Source organism: Pan troglodytes, chromosome 4 (assembly GCF_028858775.2).
Source record: "Pan troglodytes isolate AG18354 chromosome 4, NHGRI_mPanTro3-v2.0_pri, whole genome shotgun sequence".
In the NCBI taxonomy this organism is placed as follows: Eukaryota; Metazoa; Chordata; class Mammalia; order Primates; family Hominidae; genus Pan; species Pan troglodytes.
In genome coordinates this window covers 13,260,606-13,283,192 of record NC_072402.2, presented here as the reverse complement: position 1 = coordinate 13,283,192, position 22,587 = coordinate 13,260,606, and positions in this window count along the sequence as shown.

Sequence of the window (22,587 nt, the reverse complement as noted above, 5' to 3'; positions counted from 1 at the left end):
TCCACTTTCCATCATCACTTATCTTTTTCAGTTTATAATTTTTTTCCAGCTGCACAGTTGCTCCAGAGTCTATCTGAATCTGCTGTGATTCTAAGAGCTACCTGATTCCTGAATCGTTTTTCTTTTCCTTGCTCAAATAAACTCTATTAAATTGAATTTGTCTAAAGTTTTTATTTTAAAATTTAACTATAATTTATTGAACTTAATTTATTTCCCTCCTTCTTCTCTTGTTACCACATACAAGCAGAGGCAATTAGATGTTGACACTATGGTGATGATTTCCCAAAAATGTCAGAGTAAAATTTTAACCTTTTGCTCTACCTTCTAAGGCCCTGCATTGTGAAATTCTTACTTACTTTGCTAAATTCCCTTATATTTGCTCCATGTGCTGCAAGTTCAGAAAATGCATCAGGTTCAGAACTTACTTTGTAGAATCTATTTAGTTTCTACTATTTAGTCTAGAAGGTGTTTAGCACTTGAAAGTATTGCATGACTCCTTTTATCCATATACTTTCATTATTATATGGACAATACTTTATACCTCAACTTCTAAAATGTGTTTTTTATACATACTGTAAATATTTCAGGCTATTGGTATCTCCACTTCTCCTTGTTGAGATCCTATGATTTGTAATGCACTACATGACTCCAGAAAAAGAACAAATGGCTATATATTTTATGATAAGGATGTCCACAAAATAAAATAAAGTCACAGCACATGATATCATAATCATATAAGAATAGATCGCATGCCCTCTAACCAAGACACAGAACTCTTTAGCTCTTCATTAAACACTCTCCGACAGGCTCTCTACCATGTAACCATGAACACGTATTGGTTTTGCCTTGAAGGCTTTAAAAATAGTTTTTGCTCAATCATAGGTATTTGTTTTCCTTTAAAAACTTTGGGGATCATGATATCTCATAAGTCACAAAGAACTGCCTAAGATTAGAAATTTTATTTCTATTGAACTCTTGTCTTGTCCCATTGAGAAAATTAACAGAAAACTCAAACTGTAATTGCTAGATTTCAGGGGAATCACTCAAGAAAGGATTCACTCCAGGTTATTATCAAAGTATTTTATTTTTTTATTTCCAGATAAGTATTCTGTATCTTTGTGTTTAAATAAACTAATTATTTCATAGCAGGGAACAAAAACCCTCAGTACTTAAAATCTTCAATTATGTAGCAGGTGTAGTGATTCTCTTCTGTGTTTTTATTTTTTTTCTGTTCACCATTTTATTGGAAGGACTCAAAAATTGACACTTTGTTCTCTTGGGAGATGACGATCTAAGTTTTTTGTTGTTGTCTATGTTGGTCTTGATTAGGTCTCATGACCTAGACCACCAGAAAAGCCCATAAAGGGTGTCAACAAAAAGAGAACAATGTGTGCAGCACAGCATAAGGGACAGAGGGTGGGCCCTACAGTGAGCACGTCTTGTATTCGAGACCTGGATTGGCCACCTCATTGATCATGAGACTTCTTAAGCTCCAAGTCTCAAGTCCCTCATCTGTGAGATGGGTTGACAATACCTGCCTCCTGGGGTAAATGGTGAGAGAGTTTTAGAAAAGACAGCATATTTTAGGCCCATTCACAGAGTTAGTGCTCAATGTGTTAACTGCAGATTAAAAAGGAATAAAACCTCACTTTCCTTAATGCTGTTATCATTGACTTGTTGCCTTTAATGTCCTAACCTGCATTTCCAATTCCAAAATCAGAACTTATTTTCTCAATGAAAAGCTGATGGAGAATGCAAGCCTAAACTAAGGGATAAATTCTTTGCTTTTAAGTTTCAGAAATGTAAATATGGAGATATATTTGGATGAGTATTAATGAGTTAAACAGTCAGTTTTTAAACTTAGCAGAAACCATGACTTCCTGGATTAAAAGGGAGCATTAGTGACAAAGTTTGCTGAGATGCTGACATGTCCTACCTAAATCTTCTTCATAAGTTAAGCTATGAGTGTGTATGTGTGTGTATGTATGAATGTTTGTGTGAGAATGCATACACAGGTGTTGTTAATAATAGCTCAACAAGATAAGTTTGAAGATTGAAAAAAAGGGAACATTTGCATGACTTACAAGATAGAAATTTGGCAGGTAGAAAGTCCTATCAAGATGTCACTTGTTCTCCCTTTATTTATTTTCATGCCTGGTTCTTGAAGCAACAAAATTGATTTTTTTACTCATTTAAATTGTGGAGACAGCTTAATGAACTCATATAGAATCTAGTGTGTTCAAAAGTGTTGTGAAATTAAACTCCAGAACTAGAAAAAATACTAGAGAAACCTTGATTTCAAATTGTCTCAAAATCTAGAAATTTGGAAGACTGTCACAAAACATTCAAAGGAGGTGACAATTTTTAAAGTATGTTTTAACTTAGAAGCAAGAGATTGTGAACTAAAAGCATAGTCTGTGTATCAGTAAGAATATATAGGCTAGGGTTATACACATGAACAAACTAAACCCAACTGAAGTGGCTTTAAACATCAGAGGTTTATTTCTCACTCACATCATAATTTTGAAAGGTAATCTGAGGCTCTGCTCTCACATTGTGGTTGACCTCATTCTAGGACCCAGGCTTATGGATCAGCCAACAATCTAGAACATTGTTCATGAAACATAGCTGAGGCAAAGAGATTTCTAGAGGATCTTACTTCAGCATTATATACATCATCCCAGAAGTGGTGCATTTCTCTCTTTCCCTTCCAGCCCATCAGCCAAAACTAGCAACATAGCCAAAACCAATCTCAAAGAGAACCAGAAGTACAATTATGCCATTGCCTGAAATATTATGGGAGAACCAGAATACTGAAAAAATACCCTGCTGTATCTTGCCTTCTGTGCCACTCTCACAATCAAGAAGAGATAAAATATTGTGAAATGATAATGGTGCTGAAAAGGAGGAGCACAGGAATATTCCTCCACAGAATAAATAAGGGCATGTTGAGGAAAGGGGATCTTGCCTTTGGCCAGGATGAATTATGGAGAATTGCTGCCTGCAGTTGATACCTAAGTGATACAATGACAACTACTTTCAATTCTATTTTCAAAAGTGTGTGAGTAAATCAAACTGAATTTAGACATATATATTTGGAATATATTCTTGTGGATCTAATTGTGTATAAAGACAGGAAACTGATAATTAAAGGGCAAGCAAAGTATTCGCGCCTACTTAAGGCTCACATGCTCAAGAAATCAAGAACACAGTAAACACTTCGTTTTTTGTTTTGTTTTGTTTTGTTTTTTGTTTTGTTTGTTTGTTTGTTTTGAGACAGAGTTCACTCTTGTTGCCCAGGAGTGGAATGGTGCAATCTGGGCTCACCGCAACCTCCGCCTCCCAGGTTCAAGCGATTCTCCTGCCTCAGCCTCCCGAGTAGCTGGGATTGCAGGCATGTGTCACCATGCCCGGCTAATTTTGTATTTTTAGTAGAGATGGGGTTTCTCCATGTTGGTCAGGCTGGTCAACAATTCTTTAGCAAATTGGGAGGACATGGTTTGGATATCTGATAAAATGCATGCCTTGACTCCCTTTTGTGGAAAAGTTCATACATTCAAAGGAAGCACTCAGAAATATTTTCTGTATACTACATGTGAGAATGCAGCCAGCCTCACTGACCTAGCAGCAGTAAAAAAAGAGAAGCAAAAAAATGAAGGAAAGACATTTATGATAATGTTGGGTCATGACGGTTGAAGTTTTTTCTCAGGAAGAGGAGCAGGTAAGGGAATGGGTTTGTAACCTGACTGGGAGGTTTCTTTGCAAAAGTTGATTTAGGGAAAAGCTAAGAGGAAACCAATCTGTATTATATTCTTGCAAAGTGTTATATAGTTGAGATGAATAATGAAAATGTTTTTATTTTCCACTAGGAAAACAAAGTTGGATATGTTTTCCTTGTGTATGCCACTTGTGCTTATGCGCACATCTTTCTCTTTGATACTTGTCAAGAAGTGAAGTTAATAGGAAATAGTCATGTAGATTTTTAATTCATTACAAATATCTAATTTCTTCTTAAAATAGCTACACAAGCTGAACTCCAAACAAAATGCTTTTTTTTTTTTTTTTTTGAGATGGAGTCTCGCTGTGTCACCAGGCTGGAGTGCAGTGGCACAATCTCGGCTCACTGGAACCTTTGCCTCCCGAGTTCAAACGATTCTCCTGCCTCAGCCTCCTGAGTAGCTGGGACTATAGGCGTGCACCACCACGCCCAGCTAATTTTTGTATTTTTAGTAAAGACGGCGTTTCACCATGTTAGCCAGGATGGTCTCAATCGCCTGACCTCGTGATTCGCCTGCCTCGTCCTCCCAAAGTGCTGGCATTACGGACGTGAGCCACCAGGCCCAGCCCAAAATGAGTGTATTTTTCTAGGTTGCCAAAACGAATGGTATTTTGGTTGGGTAAATCTTCACTACCCTGATTAGTGAGTTAGAGTATCTTTTCAAATATTCATTTATTTTCAGTTTCATGTCTATATTTTAATCAACTTTTTTGACCTGATCTAATCAATGAGAGGCATTTGTCAATATTTTTTGACAACTTATCCTTTGCCTATTATATCTATTTGAAAATGGATTCTTTCAGAATCACATATAAAATTGTACTTTGTTATAAGAATATTTTAGCATACTGAAGTTGCTTGTTGCTTTTTATTTAATTTTTGTTACAATCAAATTTATTAGAAGTTTAATTTTATAGATTTTTGCTTATTGGGACTTGCTCTAGGGATTCATCCTTACCTTGAATTTATAAACATATTTTGATATATTTTCTTCTATTAAGGTATTACATTAAACTAAAATTAATTTTTGAAATATATAAGGAATAGGTAAAACTATCAATTTATCTATTTCTAAGTGGATTACTAGTAGATATACACGTTTTGTAAATAAACTTGTTACATTCTTTTTAAAACTCATACAAAACAGAGTTTTATAAAAACTAAATTTTAAAAGTTGAAGAAAGAAAATACTAAAAGAAATGCACCTGTACTACAGTAAGTCATGTTAATGGCTTATTATCTGAAGGTGACAAAAGAAAACTGGAATAGCATAGAGATACAAGCTACAGGCTAATGATTATCTAAATATTGCCATGCAATAGAAGTGACATTATAAAATCAACGGAATAAATAATAAGCTAAACGATATGTAATTCTAGAGCAAGACATCTCTATTTTTTAGAAAAAGACATATATGTGTATATATGTGAGTGTATAAATATATATGTATATATGTACACACATGTATACGTATATAGAGAGATACAGTTAGATTTCAATGATACACCATGCACAAAAAATATATATATTCCAGATAGATAAAAAGACATAAAAATAAATAGAAAAAAATCTAGAATAAATAACAGTAATGTAGTTATTTTATTTGCAGTAGAATAATAACACAAGTTACAGACAACCCAACCTAATAAATAATAAAGAATTTTGATAAAATGAATGCTTTCAAATTTTGCATGGTAAAGTACAACTGCATGAAGTTAAAAGATAAGTGAGAGCGTATGAAGCTATATTTGCAGACATGTAATCATCAGTGGTATATATCCAAGATATATAAATATTTTAAATACATAAATACATTTAGGCAGCACAACAGAAAAGGAAAATTAGATGGATGGTTAACTCAAAGTTAACCTAAATCAGACAATAAACATAGGAAAAAATGTTTAATGTCACTTGTAATAAATCAAAAGAAATTATGGAACAAATATATATTTCACAATTTCTATTGGCTCAATTCAAATTTTTGTTTTTTTTTTAGTTTTTGTCTAAATGTAGAAAATGAAATGATATTAGTTTTCTGCTAACCATGTCATCTGTTATAACCACTTAGAATATTATTATTATATTATCTGGTACAATAGAAGATATGCATCTCCCTTGTATACTAATTTCAGTTCTGAAGACCTATCACTAGAATACACAACTGTTGATGGGTTTTTTTCAGAGATATGTTTTAATAGGCAAAAAAAGAAACTGCATAAGTGATCTTCGAAAGGGGAATATTGAAATACATATCACAATAAGGAAAGAAATACCATACAAATGATAAAGTAGACATAAGTACAAACTAGAAATACATGGACATATTTACATGTATTTTAGATAATTAACAAGAGCATAGAGTCAATAAAGGAAGTATGAAACAATTCATGTATTATATCATTTTTATAATGTCATAAAAATGCAAATATATTTATTGATACCAATAAATACATCAAATGTACAAAAATATGGATAAGGAGAACACATACAGATTTAAAGTCATAATTACCTCTTAAGAGGGAGAGAGAGAGAGAATGGAAGACATCAATAGTCCACTGAATGTGTAAAATTTTCATTAAAAACATTAAGTTTATGTCAAACACGTTAATATCTGTGACAGTTGGTTTGTAGTTCTAGAAGTATCCTTTAAAAATATTCTATACATCTGAAATGTGTTGTACTTATTATTTTAACTAAAATCTAAATCAGTCCATTTATCACGCTGCCATTACAAAAATGTTTCACCCAATTTCTAGATGATTAATGAGAAGGTGAAACTATGTCCTGTATATATTCACACATTTTTCTTCTCAGTTTGCCTAGAGGCCACCTGTAGAGGACAGATGATATCTCATACCAACCTAGATGTGTCAAAGAAAGAGTTTTATAGCAAAATATTGGCATGTAGTGTCAGCATATTGATGTTATCTGGGTCACTGACTCCCGTTCTGGCTTATGTTATGTTAAATGTCATATTCATTCCACAATCATCGGTTTCTGAAGCTTATTAATCATAAACAGTTAGCATAAGCCTAGGCAGGAAAAATACACATTCCAGCAGGTATTTTATTCACTGAAAATTTAATTGTGATGGAGACAAACATCTGTGATCCCCGAAAGCCTGGTTGGTCCAGGATAATGTATTTCTTACGTGCTGTTTCTTCATGGGCAAAGCAAAACATATAGCCCAAATTATGCTCTTCAAAAGAGTGCATTTGGTGTGCTTTCTGCAACCTTTTTTTTTTGTCCAACTATGAGATAGTTTATATTCTTGCAGAATTTATAATGCAAAAAAGGCTAATTTTTAACAATTAATTGTGTTATCACTTCCACTCCACTCTAACAATCAAATCTAATATCCTTCTGTACCTTTTGTGTTGAACAAACTCAAGGCTTTAACAATTCTGCCAATACTAACAAACAAATATGTGGGATTTACTGTAACCAATTACTACATATCTGGAATTTCCTCTCCACCTTTTCTGAGTTTCTGCAATGCTTTGGTATAATAATTCTTGCTTTTCCTCCTATAACTTCAGGCTGAAATATTCACATACTCACAGATTTAACGTTAAAGGTATTTGCTCATGATGTCTCAACCTATCCCTTAGAATATGTGACAGGATGAAGCAAAAACTGTAAAAAAAATAGGAGCAGTCCACTAAACTAGATAAAGTATTGGATAAATATTATGTAGAAAAAAGTGACACAAAATTCACAAGCCATGTGACTTTGGGGAAATTTCTCAACTTCTTTGCATCTCAATATTTTTGTTTATAGAATGGGGACTTTACAATAATTAAAACAAAAATTAATACATAAGACATATTAATACAAAAATTATAACAATAACTGGAACACATTCAGTGTTATATAAACATTATCATTATCATCAGCATGATTTTCTCAGAGATTTAAGATGCTTAAGGCTGTTAGTAAACAACAACAATTAGTGGCCACATCCATATAGCTTATAAGTGTAATGTCATTGTATAGTTATACTAGCATCTGTGTGTGACTTATGTATCGCTGCATAATTTATGTTAAATAACATTTTTTTTTGAGACAGTGTTTCACTCTGTCACCGAGGCTGGAGTGCAGTGGAGAATTCTCGGCTCACTGCAACCTCTGCTTCCCGGGTTCAAGAGATTCTCCTGCCTCAGCCTCCTGAGTAGCTGGGATTACAGGTGTGTGCCACCATGCCCTTATATTTTTTTTTTTTTGATTTTCTTTGTTTGTTTTAGTAGAGACAGGGTTTCATCATGTTGCCCAGACTGGTCTCGAACTCCTGACCTCGAGTGATTTGCCCACCTCAGCCTCTCAAAGTGCTGGGATTACAGGCTTGAGCCACCACACCCAGCCAACTTATGTTAGATAACACTTATAGGAGGCCATTGGTTTGGACTGAACTCCTGTGTTAGGTCCAACAGCCCAAAAAGTACAAAATTACTCATGCTGAAGTACACCTCCAAACCAAAAGATATTCTTCTGACTGTCCAGGAAATTAGAAGAAAGATAAATACTAGCCAAATCCGCAAACAGGCCAGTTTTAGTCGGTGTGATAAGAAAGTTTCCTCTGCTTTAATCTTTATAAGAAAAGTAACTTTGAATCAACCAATTCACTTTTTGTTCTCTATATCTACTTTTCTCAGCCCTTTATTGTCTATAAAATAACATCCTTTGCTCAGCCTATTAGAACAATTCTAGAATTAAAAATATAAACCAGTTAAGATCTTTAAATTTGTTGTAATTTTATCTTTGATGCATATTCCCACCAACATTTCAGATTACAACAACGTATTTGTTTTTCCTTTCTTTGTTTAATTCTGTTTCCGAGATGGCGGGTTGGGGGCATTGTTAGCATGGCTCCGCCACTTCGAAGGACAAAATATTGTGCAGAGATTCATGTTGTGAGTTTTTTTTTTTTTCCCCAAGAAACAACAGAGGAACTTAACAGAAAAACTGAAAATAACTACAGACTTTATGAAAGAAGCAGCAGGCAGCAACCTACACCATGAGGGAGGCAGAAAACTGTGAGTCTTCAGAATGTGAGAGGGGAAAGACTGCCTCCATGACACACACTCCCACTGAGCAGCAGGACAACCCAGGCCACAGGGAAATGCCTTCACCCTGTTCAGCGCTGGAGCTGACTTAGTGAGCAGTAGGGAGAATGTGGGAAGGAGCAGCATTTGTGTGTACTCTCAGACTCCAGCAGAGATGTAGGAAAATCATCCTAATCCTACTTCACAGGACACCTCACGGAAGTGTGCCAGCTCACTCAGGTGGTTGTTACAGGTTTCCAGAGGTTCCTAACTGAGGTTTGCAAAATAATCTCAAGTGGGGATAAACCCCCTGGGCCAGAACCAAGAGAGGAGCGGGAAGTGTGCTATAGCCACCTATATAACCTCAGCTGGGCACCCCTCCTTTGAGGGTGGACCAGGAGGATCACAGCCTGAAAGCCACTGTTTTTCTCTTAGTTGGGAGGGCTTATGGTAGGTGGCAGTTTGGAGTACCAAGTGCAGACTACCTGGAAACTAGCTAGCAGCTGCTAGCAAAACACTGTGGGTGTGAGACCTGCCTTGGCAAGAGCATGAGAGCTGAGTGGGGCTGACTGCCGCCTGCTCCCCATGTGTATTCTTTTCTGGTCTTACTCATTTGTTTAGAGACGGAGTTTTGCTCTGTCACCCAGGCTGGAGTGCAGCGGCGTGATCTCGGTTCACTGTAATCTCTGCCTCCCATGTTGAAGTGATTCTCCTGCCTTAGTCTCCTGAGTAACAGGGATACAGGCATGTGCCACCATGCCTGGCTAATTTTCTGTAATTTTAGTAGAGACTGGGTTTCACCATGTTGGTCAGGCTGGTATCGAACTCCTGACCTCAAGTGTTCTGCCCGCCTCAGCCTCCCAAAGTGCTGAGACTATAGGTGTGAGCCACCGCACCCAGCCCCCATGTGTGTTGTTTTATGTAGGACAGGCAGCTGCACTCCTCCCTGAACATGACCTGAGCAGCCAGAGATCTGCCCTCTGATTCCCACCAGTCCCACTGCTTGCCCCTATGTATTAGTCTGTTCTAGCATTGTTATAAAGAAATACCTGAGAGGGGATAATTTATAAAGAAAACAGGTTTAATTGGCTCATGGTTCTGCAGGGTGTACAGAAATAACAGCAGCATCTGCTTCTGGGGAAGCCTCAGGAAACATCATGGTGGAAGGCGAAGAGGGGGCAGGCCCATCGCAAGGTGAGGTCAGGAGCAACAGAGCAAAGTGAGGAGGGGCTACACAGTTTTAAATGACCAGATCTCACAAGAACTCGCTCACTGTTGTGAGGACAGTACCAAGGGGGATGGTGCTAACCCATTCATGAGAAACCTGCCCCCATGATCCAATCACCTCCCACCAGGCCTCACTTACACATTGGGAATTACATTTCAGTATGAAATTTGAGCAGGAACACACATCCAAACTATATCATCCGACTCTTGTCCCCTCCCAAGCGTCGTGCTTGTCTCACATTTCAAAATACAATCATGCCTTCCCAATTATCTCCAAAGTGTTAACTCATTGTAGCATTAACTCAAAAGACCAAAGTCCGAAGTCTCATCTGAGACAAGGCTAGTCTCTTCTGCCTATGAGCCTGTAATATCAAAAACAAGTTAGTTACTTACAAGATACAATGGGAATATAGGCATTGGGAAAATACTCCTGTTCCAAAAGGGAGACATGGGCCACACGAGAGGGGCTACAGGCCCTCTGCAAGTCTGAAACCCAGCGGGGCAGTCATTAAATCTTAAAACTCCAAAATAATCTCCTTTGATTCCATGTCTCGCATCCAGGCCACACTGATGCAAGGGGTGGACTCCCAAGGCCCTGAACAACTCCGCTTCTGTGGCTTGGCAGGGTTCAGCCCCTGCAGCTGCTTTCACAGGTTACAGCTGAATGCATTTGGCTTTTCCACATACTGCCTGCAAGCTGCTGATGGGTCTCCCATTCTACAGTCTGGAGGATGGTGGAGCTCTTCTCACAGCTCCACTAGGCAGTGCCCCAGTGTGGACTCTGTGGGGGCTCCAACCCCACATTATTCCTCTTCACTGCCCTAGTAGAGTGAGGAATCTGCCCCTACAGCAGGCTTCTGCCTGAAACACTCAGGCTTTTCCATACTTCCTCTGGAATCTAGGCAGAGGCACCCAATTCTTAACTCTTGTACTCTACGCAGCCACAGGCTTAACACCATGTGGAGCTCACCATGTTTATGGCTTGCATCCTCTGAAGCAGTCACCAAGCTGTACCTGGGCCCTTTTGAACCACAGCTTGAACTACAGTGGCTGGGATACAGGGAGCAGTGTCCCCAGGGTGTGCAGGGCAGCAGAGTCCTGGGCCTGGCCCACATAACCATTCAGTTCTCCTAGATTTTGGACTTGTGATGGAAGGGGCTGCTGGGAAGTTCTCTGAAATGCCTTTGAGGCCTTTTTCCCATTGTCTTGATTATTAGCACTTGGCTCCTTTTTGCTTATGCAAATTTCTGCAGCCTGCTTGAATTCCTCCACTGAAAATGGGCTTTTCTTTTCTACCATGTGGCCATTCTGCAAATTTTTCAAACTTAGGTACTCTGCTTCCCTTTTAAATATAAGTTCCAACACATTTCTTTGCTCCTGCATCTGAGCTAGGCTGTTAGAAATAGCCACACTACTTCTTGAACACTTTACTGCTTAGCAATGTTCTTTGTTAGATATTCTAGGTCATCATTCTCAAGTTAAAACTTTCACGTATCCCTAGGACATGAGCACAACCCAGCCAAGTTATTTGCTAAGGTATAACATGTATGACCTTCACTCTAGTTCACAAGAAGTTTCTCATTTCCATCTGAGACTTCATCAGCCTGGCCTTTACTGTCTGTATCACTATCAGAATTTTGGTTACAACCATTTAACCAGTCTCTAAGAAGTTCCAAAGTTTCTCTGATTTTTCTCTCTTCTTCTGAGTCTTGCAAACTCTTCCAGCCTCTTCCCATTACCCAGTTCCAAAATTGCTTCCACATTTTCAGGTATTTTACAGAAATGCCACATTCCTGATACCAATTTTCTGTATTGGGCCATTCTTGCATTGCAGTAAAAAAAATACTGAGACTGAATAATTTATAAAGATAAGGGGTTTAGTGGGATCATGGTTTTTCAGGCCATACAGGAAGCATAACAGCATCTGTTTCTGGGAAGGCCTCAGGAAACTTCTAATCATGGTGGAAGGCAAAGGGGAAGCAGCCACGTTACATGATAAAAGCAGAAGCAAGAGAGTGAGGGGAAAGGTGCTACACACCTAAATGACTAGATTTCACAAGAACTCACACACTATTGCAAGGATAGTACCAGCAGAGGTAGCATTAAGCCATTCATGAGAAACCTGCCCTCATGATCCAGTCATCTCCCACCAGGCCCCACCTTCCACACTGGGGATTACATTTCAATATAAGATTTGACTGGAAACACACATTCCCCAACCCACATGTGGGGAGCCAGAATTGCATGACTAAACCCCCACCCAGCTTTGCTCCTCTACTTGTGCTGGTAGCATAATATAACACACAGGGACTTTTGAGAGCTCCATGGACCTGCTTATTGCCAGAGGCACGAGAATACTTCCACTGTGTAAAATAAGACAAGCAGAAATTTCACTGTTACCATCACAGCTGGTGCTCTTTGGAAAGCATCACCTCCCAGCTGGAAGCCAACTGGCACAGCCCATTACAACATCTGCAGACACAATAATAGTGCTTACTTAGGAGAAAACTTTTGCATGACTGTAGCTATTAGCATTGCCTGCATCATCCTGGATAACCAGGAGGTCCTGAATCTGCACATTACTACTACAGCTTGCATTTCAGGTAACCAACACAATAAGGCTATTTATAACCAAAAAATCTTGAAGAATCTGTATTTCTCCTACCCCCATCAGAACTGATGCTGGTACCTGATGCTGGGAGACTAGAGAACAAATCACATAGCTGAATCCCATGCAGATATTCTACAGCACCACACTGGAACATGGCAGCCCTACTGGGTGGCTAGACACTGAGGAGCAGGAGAGTTCACAGTTGCCTAGCCCTCAGGGACTGCTACTCTTAGGAGAAGGGGAAGTGCACGACATTAAGGGACCACCCCATAGGACAAAAGAAACTAGACTGCAGGCCCGGTGTCTTTGAACTTTCTTTCCTCTTGTGGAAATTTTCTTTCAACAGAGGCACAGGTGCAGTTCTGGGCTCAGTAGGGAAAGTTTGTGGCTCTCACACAACAGTCAGGCAACCCTAAAGTTTATGAAGGACCTCGGAGAATGAGATTTATTCTCCACCTCACCCACCACTGAAGACACTGCTGGGGCTTCTCCCATGTGAGCTCTGCAGGGGTGTATCTATAGACAGCCTTTCTGGAATACTCAGGGTGACTACATTCCCACAAGACGAGTGCCTTTTAGGTTCAGATTTGCACAAGGGGGAGAGTCGCAATCTCATTCTACAGGGTACATCAGCATTCCGGCAAATGAAAAGAGGTATTTGTCTGATCTGAATAGCTGGAAGACTGGGCCAGTGTGACTTGGAGGCATACGGCTTTCCTGCTGGCATGGAAGGAGAGCTGTCATGGCCCCTTCTTACCCCTGAAAATACCTCAGTGCATTTCAATGAGCGCTTCCCCAGCTGCCTCTGTCAATGCTGGGACTGTTGTCCACCATTGGGTATTGCATTTACCAACCTGTTATAGCCACAGCTGCTTTTTCATCCATGGGTACTTTCTACTGGCTAAAGCCTAAACTGTTCAACACAGAGAATAAAATATTGGGGAAAATGTTTTTAAAGTGCACACCACTGGGGGACGAGATAAGATTCATGAGATTCTGCCATTCCAGTCTCAAAGGAGACAATGCTCACACACCTAGCACACTGCTACTACAACCAGCATCTGAAAAATCATCACACTAAGATTCTCTATAATCATGGAAATGGTATAATTATCACCACTTAAAGCACCCTGAGCCAAGCTAAGTGACAATAAATAATAAAAGTAAAATCACATCCTTAAGGGGAAAAAACTAAAGAAGTTAAAAAAAAACACTGTTGAATTAAAAATAAATTCAAAAATAATTAGAAGAAATATTCTACACAAATGGAGGAGAAATCAGAAAAATATTTCTGGCAATATTAAAAAAAATAGTGTCCTAAAACATCCCCAAAGATCACACTAATTCTCACTAACTGTTGAATCCAAACCAAGATGAAATCTTTGAAATAACAGATGAAGAATTCAAAAGATTGATTATTCACTTACTCAATGAAATACAATAGAAAGGTGACAACCAACATAAAGAAGTTAAAATATCAATTCAAAATATGAAAGAGAAATTTGCTAAAGAGATAGATATTTCAAAAAAAAATCAGAATTTCTGGAAATAAAAGATACATTTAGAAAGCTACAAAATGCAGTGGAAAGTGTTAACAATACGCTAGACCAAGTAAAAGGAAGATTTTCAGAGCCTGATGACAAGGCTTTTGAATTAACCCAGTAACAGAAAAATAGAGAAAAAAGAATTAATGAACAAATTACTCAAGAAATATGGGATTATATAAAATGGCCAAACCAAACCTAAGAATCATAGGTGTTCCCGAGGGAAAAGAAAAATTGAAAAAATTTGAAAAACGTATTTGAGGGAATAGTTGAAGAATACTTCCTGACCTTGCTGGAATAATGATTATTACCTAGTGACTTTGTTTTCCTCATTATGTTGCTATGTTATAAGCCTGGCCTTGCTAGAAATTTAGAAATTAAAATATAAGAGGCTCAAAGAACTCCTAGGAGAATCATTGAAAAAAAAATATTACTAAGGCTTATAATCATCAGGCTATCTAAAGTCAATGTGAAGGAAAGAATCCTAAGAGTGAGACAAAAGAACAAGGCAACCTATACAGGAAAATGTATCATATTAACCCAGACTTTTCAGCAGAGAACTGAGGGAGCTAAAACTACAAGCCAGAAGGGATTGGGGTCTTTTCTATATTCTCCTTAAAGACAAAAACTGTCAGCCAAGAATTTTGTATTCAAGAAAACAAATTTTATAAATGAGACAGAAATAAAGTATGTCTCAAATAAATGCTGACTGAACTTGTCACTACTAGACCAGCCCTACAGGAAATGCTAAAAGGAGTTCTAAATCTTGAAACAAATTACCAGCATGCAGCAGAATAGAACCTCCTGAAAGCATAAAATTCACAAGGCTTATAAAATAACAACACAGTGAGGAAAACAAAGTCACTAGATAACAATCATTATGATGACAGAAACAATACCCCATATCTCAATATTAATGTGGAATATAAATGCTCTAAATGCTCCACTAAAAAAATACAGATTGGCAGAAAGGATAAAAATTACAGACCAAATATCCGCTATCTTCAGGAGATGCACCACCTAGCACATAAGGATTCTTATAGACTCAAGGTAAAGGAGTGGAAAACAAAGTTCATGCAAATGGAAACCAAAAGTGAGCAGGAGTAGCTATTTTTCTATCAAGTAAAACATCCATTAAAGCAACAACGTTTATAAAAAAGACAAAGAAGGTCCTTATATGATGATGGATCAATTGAGCAAGAACATATAACATATATAACGTTAAATATATATGCATCAGAGCTCCCAAATTCATAAAACAATGACTACTAGAGCTAAAAAAAGAGATAGCAGCTGAATAATAGTGGGAACTTTAATACTCCACTGATAGAACTAGACAGATTATTGAGACAGAAAGTCTACAAATAAACACTGGACTTAAACTTCACTGTAGAACAAATGGACCTAGCAGATATTTGCAGAACATTCTACACCAAAACTTCAGAATATACATTTTGCACATGGAACATACTCCAAAACAGACCACATAATAGGCCACAAAACAAGTCTCAATAAATTTTTAAAAATTTAAATCACATCAAGCATCTTCTCAGACCACAATGGAATAAAACTAGAAATCAATTCCATAAAATACCCTCAAAACTAAACAAATACATGAAAATTAAACAATCTGCTTCTAAATGATTTTTGAGTGAACAATGAAATCAAGATAGAAATTTAATTTTAAAAAATAAATAATAAAAGTGACACAAGTTATCAAAACCTCTGAGATACAGCAAAAGCGGTGCTAAAAGGAAAGCTTATAACACTAAAAGGAAAGTTTATAGCACTACATACCTATATCAAAAAGTCTGAAAGATCACAAACTGGCAATGTAAGATCACGCCTCAAAGAACTAGAGAAACAGGAATGAACCAAAATCAAAGCTAACCGAAGAAAGGAAATAACAAGGATCACAGCAGAATCAAATAAAATTGAAACAAAAATACAAAAGAACACTGAAACAAAAGTTAGTGCTTTTTTTAACATAAACAAAATTGATAGGTCACTAGCTAAATTATCTAAGAAAAGAAAGAGAAGACTCAAATAAGCTCAATTTGAAATGAAAATGGAGTCATTGCAACCAACACTGTAGAAACACAAAAGATCATTTGAGACTACCATGAACATTTTTATGCACACAAAGTAGAATATCTAAACTGAATGAAAAAAGTCCTCAAAACATTCTACTCTCTAGCTTGAATCAGGAAGAAATAGAAACCCTTTACAGACTAATAACAAGTAGTGAGATTAAACCAGTAATTAAAAAAAAAAAGACTTGCCAACAAAACAATCTCAGGGCCAGATGCACCCACAGCCAAATTCTAAAATTTGAATTTTAGAATGCAAAATTTGAGGTTTATACACAAAGTAAAATTAGGACCGATTCCACTGAAATTATTCTAAAAAACTGAGAAGGAGAGGATTCTCCGTAACTCATTCTATGAAGCTGGTATTATCTGGATACCAAAGCCAGAAGGGGATATAACAAACAAACAAACAAAAAAAAGAAAATTACAGACCAATATCTCTGCTGAATATAGGTGTAAAAGTTCTCATTAACATACTAGCAGACCAAATCCAACAGCACATCAAAAAAGAATTTACCATGATCAACTGGGTTTCATCCCATGGATGCAGGGATGGTTCAACATACTCATGTCAATAAAACTGATTCACCACATAAACAAAATTAAAAATAAAAACCATATGATCATCTCAATAGACATAGAAAAATTAGTTCATAAAATCCAGCATCTCTTTATGATTTTTATGAAGATTTTTACCTTCAACAAACTAAGTATGAAAAACATACCTCAAAATACTAAAAGTCATATATGACAAACCCACAGCCAACATACTGAATGGAGAAAAGTTAAAACCATTTCCAGTATTAACTGGAACAAGACAAAGAAGCCCACCGTTACCACTTCTGTTCAACATAGTATTAAAATCTTAGCCAGAGCAATCAGGCAAGAGAAAGAAAGAAAAGGCATCCAAATTGGAAAAAAGGAATTTAAACTATTGCTGTTTGCCAATGATAAAATCTTAACCCTAGAAAATCCTAAAGAATCCTCCCAAACACTCCTAGATCAGATAAATAAATAAAGTTTCAGTTTACAAAATCTTTATATACACAAATCAGTAGCATTGCTATACACTGACAACAACCAAGCTGAGAATCAAATAAAAAACTCAATTTCTTTTATAATAGCTACAAAAAGTAAAAATTACCTAGGAAAATACTTAACCAAGGAGGTAAAACACGTCTACAAAGAGAACTACAAAACACTGCTGAAAGAAATTATAGGTGACAGAAACGAATGGAAATATACCACATATTCATGGATTGTAAGAATCAATACTGTAAAAATGACAGCGTTGCCCAAAGCAATCTGTAAATTTAATGCAATTTCTATCAATGTATCAACATCATCTTTTCACAGAATTAGAATCCTAAAATTCCTATGGAAAACAAAGGCCAAATAGCCAAAGCAATTCTATGCAAAAAGAACAAAGTTGGAGGCATTACATGACCTGACTTCAAATTATATTAAAAGGCTATAATAAACAAAACAGCACAGTATTAATAAAAAAGTAGAAACATAGACCAACAAAACAAAATAGAAGAGCCCAGAAATAAAGCCAAATACTTACAACCAACTCATCTTCAACAGAGCATACAAAACATAAATTGGGTAAAGGACACTCTATTCAATAAATGGTGCTGGAAAATTGGATCGCCACCTGTAGAAGAATTGAAACTGGATCTCTGCCTCTCATCATATACAGAAGTTGACTCACAATAGATTAAGTACTTACATCTAATCTCTGAAACCATAACAAGTCTAGAAGAAAACTTAGGAAATCTGTTCTGGAGATTGGCCCAAGCAAAGAATTTATGACTAAGACTCCAAAAGCAAATGCAACAAAAATAAAAATAAATAAATGGGACCTAATTAAACTAAAAAGCTTCTGCACAGCAAAATAAGTAATCATCAGAGTTAATAACCTATAGAATGGGAGAAAATATTTGAAAATTATGCCTCCAACAAAGGACTAATATGTAGAATCTACAAGGAACTCATACAAATCAGCAAGAAAAAAACCAAATAATCCCATTAAAATGTGGGCAAATGACATGAATAGAAATTTCTCAAAAAACATATACAACTGGGCAAAAAATCTATGAAAAAATGCTCAACATCGTTAACACCAGATAAATGCAAATTAAACCCACAGTGAGATGCCATCTTACCCCAGCCAGAATGGCCATTATCAAAAAGCCAAAAAACAATAGATGTTCACATGGAAGTGATGAAAAGGGAATGCTTATACACTACTGGTGCACATAACAGTTAGTACAACCTCTGTGGAAATCAGTATGGCAATTTCTCAAAGAACTAGAAATAGATCTACCTTTCAATGGAGTAATCCCATTACTGAGTATCTACCCAAAGGAAAAGTCACTATATCAAAAAGAAGTGTGCATCCATAAGTTTATTACAGCATGATTCACAATTGCAAAGAAATGTAATCAACCTAAATGCCCAAACCACCAATGAGAGGATAAAGAAAAAGTAATGAGTGGATAAAGAAAATGTGATATACGTTCTTTGTTATGGCTGAGTAGTATTCCATGGTATGTATGTATGTATGTATACACTCACACACACACACACACTTACATACCATGGAATACTATTCAGCCATAACAAAGAATGAAATAATGTCTTTTCCAGCAACTTGGATGGAACTTGAAGCCATTACTCTATGTGAAGTAGCTCAGGAATCAAAAAACAAATACTGCATGTTCTCACTTCTAAGTGAGAGCTAAGCTATGGGTACACAAAGACATACGGAGTGATATAATGGACATCGAAGACTCAAAACAAAGGAGGGTGGGACTTGGATGAGGGATGAAAAACTATGTATTGGGCACAACATACACTACTTGAATAATAATGAGTGCACTAATATCCCAGGCTTCACCACTATACAATTCATCCATGTAACAACAACAATAACAATAAAAAAATTGTGCCACTAAAACTATAAAAACAATTTCTAAATAATAAAATAATACACTTATTATCTCATAGTTTCAGTGAATCAGGAGTCCTGGAACAATTTATCTGCGTATTCTGTTTCAGGTCTCTCAAAACTGCAATAAAGATACTGCCTAGGTTTGTGATCTCATCTGAGGTTTGACTAGAGACAGGGACATTTCCAAACTCACATGGTTTTTGACAGAACTCAGTTTCCATGGGCTGCTTTCGTAGTCTCTTTCAGATGCTATAATATAGTACTACAAACTGGGTAGCTTATAAAGAATAGAAGTTTATTTCTTATAATTCTGGAGGCCGGGAAGGTCAAGATCAACTTGCCAATAGATTTGGTGTCTGGTGTGGACACACTTTCTCGTTCACAGATGACACCTTCTCATTGTGTTCTCACGTGATGTAAGGAGAAAGGGATCTGTCTGAAGTCTCTCTTGTAAGGGCACTAATTCTACTTTACTCCTATGATATAATAACCCCTCGAAGGCCCCACCTCCTAACACTATCACTTTGGAGTTTAGGATTTTAACGTATAAATGTTGGGAGGATGCAAATATCAGACCATGCCAGCTGCTGAATTGAAGTTTTGGGTTCGTTTCTGTCAGCCACAGGCTGTCCTTGGCTCCTTCCTGTGTGGCAGCTTACAGTATAAGAGCTTGCTTCTTAAAACCTCCAAGGGAAAGACAAAAATCTCCTTGCAAGATCCACTATAATCTTACATAATACAGTCAGGTTGAGGTAATTGCACAGACCACCTTTCCTGTGATCTGTTTGTTACAAGCAGGTCACAGGTTCCATTTCCACTTAAAGGGAGGGAATCAAGAAAGAGTAAGAACACTATTAAGTTGAGCATCATGGGGTGCACTCCAGAGTCTCAATTCACATTCCTCCTATATGCAAAATACATTCATTCCCTTTCAAGTCCCCAAGTCTGTAATCCTATTATAACATGTGATCAAACCCCCAAAAGTCATAATCTAAATTACTTCCACATGTGGATGAGACTCCTTGCATATAACAATCTTTATCTGACAATCTGGAAAGCAAATCCAACAAGTTATTTGCCCTTCAAACTTGGAGTACAATGGTGGCACAGTCATAGCATAATAGTTATAGACATTCTTATTCAAAAATGGAGAAAGTGAAGGCACAAAATAGTCACTAATCAATAGCCGTGCTGAAATCCAGCTGGGTAAATGTCCAGAGTTGCTTGGTTGGGATTTAAGGGCTGCATATAGTTCTCAGTTACTCTGGGTTCAACTCTCTGTGCTGTTGGTTCTGCCCTCTTCCTTTTTCATGAAAGCTGACAAGTATTTGCAGCTGAGTAGTTTTGCTTGCCTTCTGTTTGTCAGCAGAATTGGGGGTACAAAACAATATTCTTTCATTTTGTACTCTCTCTGTCTTTTTTGATCCAAGCTGGTAATGTCTGCTGAAATAACTCTCAAATACTTTGTGAGTCTCATGAAAAATATCCCTGTGGCTCACTCAGTCATAAAAAAGCCATACCCACAGATTGCTTTTAAGATAAGCTCTTCTTTCTTGGGCTTCTGCTGACAAGGCTGGGGACGTAGTCTATAGGCTTCCTAGAAATTCTGCGGTTTGGTTGAGAAGTCTGCAAGGCACACTCTTAATCTCTTAAAACAGTCCTTTGTGTAACTGAGTACCATGTCCATGTTTCTGTCTTTCTGAAATGTTAACAGAAGTTTATTCAGTCACACTCCTGGCTTTTGTTCTTGACCTTATTTTCCTGCAGTTATTTGGAAACCTTTTCAAAATGTTAGCATTCTTTGCTGTCTGGAGGGGCTGAGAATATCCAAAATGGTCAAGCCCTTCCTTTTTTTTTGCTTTACAAGTTCTTCTCTCAATTTCTCTTTTTCCTCTCAAATTTTGTTATAAGGAACAAAAATAAATAGGCCCATAGCTTCAACCCTTATTTTGGAAATCTCCTTAAGTAGACAACAAATTTCTTCTTTCCACATTAACTGGCTCTAAGGGAAACAATTTTGCTAAGATTTCTTCCAGCACATAGCGAAGATACCCCTTTCTCTAGTGTCCAATAGCATGTTCTTCTCTTCCTTTTGAATGTTCACCAGAAGTATACTCAAAGTCTGGATTTTGGCCAACATCTCTTCATGGAGATTTAGAGATACAGTGGTTGGTAGTTTGTAGTTCACAAATTCTTAATTTTCTTTCATGGAAATATATTTGCCAGAAAACCTTGTTTATTTCTTTTTAATCTACTCACTTCCTGTTTCCAAAATGTAATCCTTTAAGCCAAAACACTAGAGATGATAATTTTAATTGATTTAAGACTTATCAATACTGCAGTTGAATCACTTACTAGCTGATACTTAGGCTCCTGATAAACATAAGCTGATGATTTTCCTGCCTAAAAGACTCTCCTCAAACACCTCTCCTAGATTGGTTGTAACTGCAAAGACTGCAATTCATTTATGTGAGTTTCATTCTCATAGAAGCAATACTATGAGTACAATTTACAATTTGACTTTTCACAATAGTTCTCCACTGTTACACATACAGTACGTTGTCATAAGATACAACAGATAATCATAACATCAAAGTAAAATAGAAGAACCTCCATGTTGCATTTTTATTTTTGCCTATTGTTTTGTCAGTGTTATCACACTACATATTTAAATACTGAGTGCAGTTAAAATCAAATGGTAATCCTTACAATGAGTAGAAAGACGATTCTCAAGATTCTGAGTATCTAAATATATCGTAAGTTAAAGTTTCAAAGGTATTCAAATATGTAATTTCATATTTCCAGAAACACCCAAGGAGTAAAATAAAAGTTTGGAGTTTGAAATATTGGTAAAATATTAAGCTGCAGCCTATACGTGCTTCAAAGCTTCCCTATTGGGTCAAACTAACTCACATTCATCACTATAACAAACCAGGATATTTTGTAAAAGTTGCTTATTTGTCACTATTTCTAATGTTGTCTAATTAACACCAAGGGGATAAAGGGGGTTAAAGGGGAATCATCAACAATTTCATGTTAACAATGGCACAATATATTACAGCAAGTAACTATTTTTATAATAATCAAGACTGGTCAGTGGAAAACGAAAAGTCTACATCAAAAGCAATATTAAAACCCTTGGTTTTGACCTGCCAGATCCAGGGAAACTGGGTGGTCCAGACAGGGAGGAATTCCCCACAGTTCAACACAGCTGCTGTGGCAGATTGTAGCCAGACTGCTTCTTTAAGTAGGACCCTGATCCATCCCTCCTTACCCAGAAGGGTCTCCCTGCAGGAATTTCAGCAACTCCACCCAGGGTTTTATAAACAGAACTCTGAT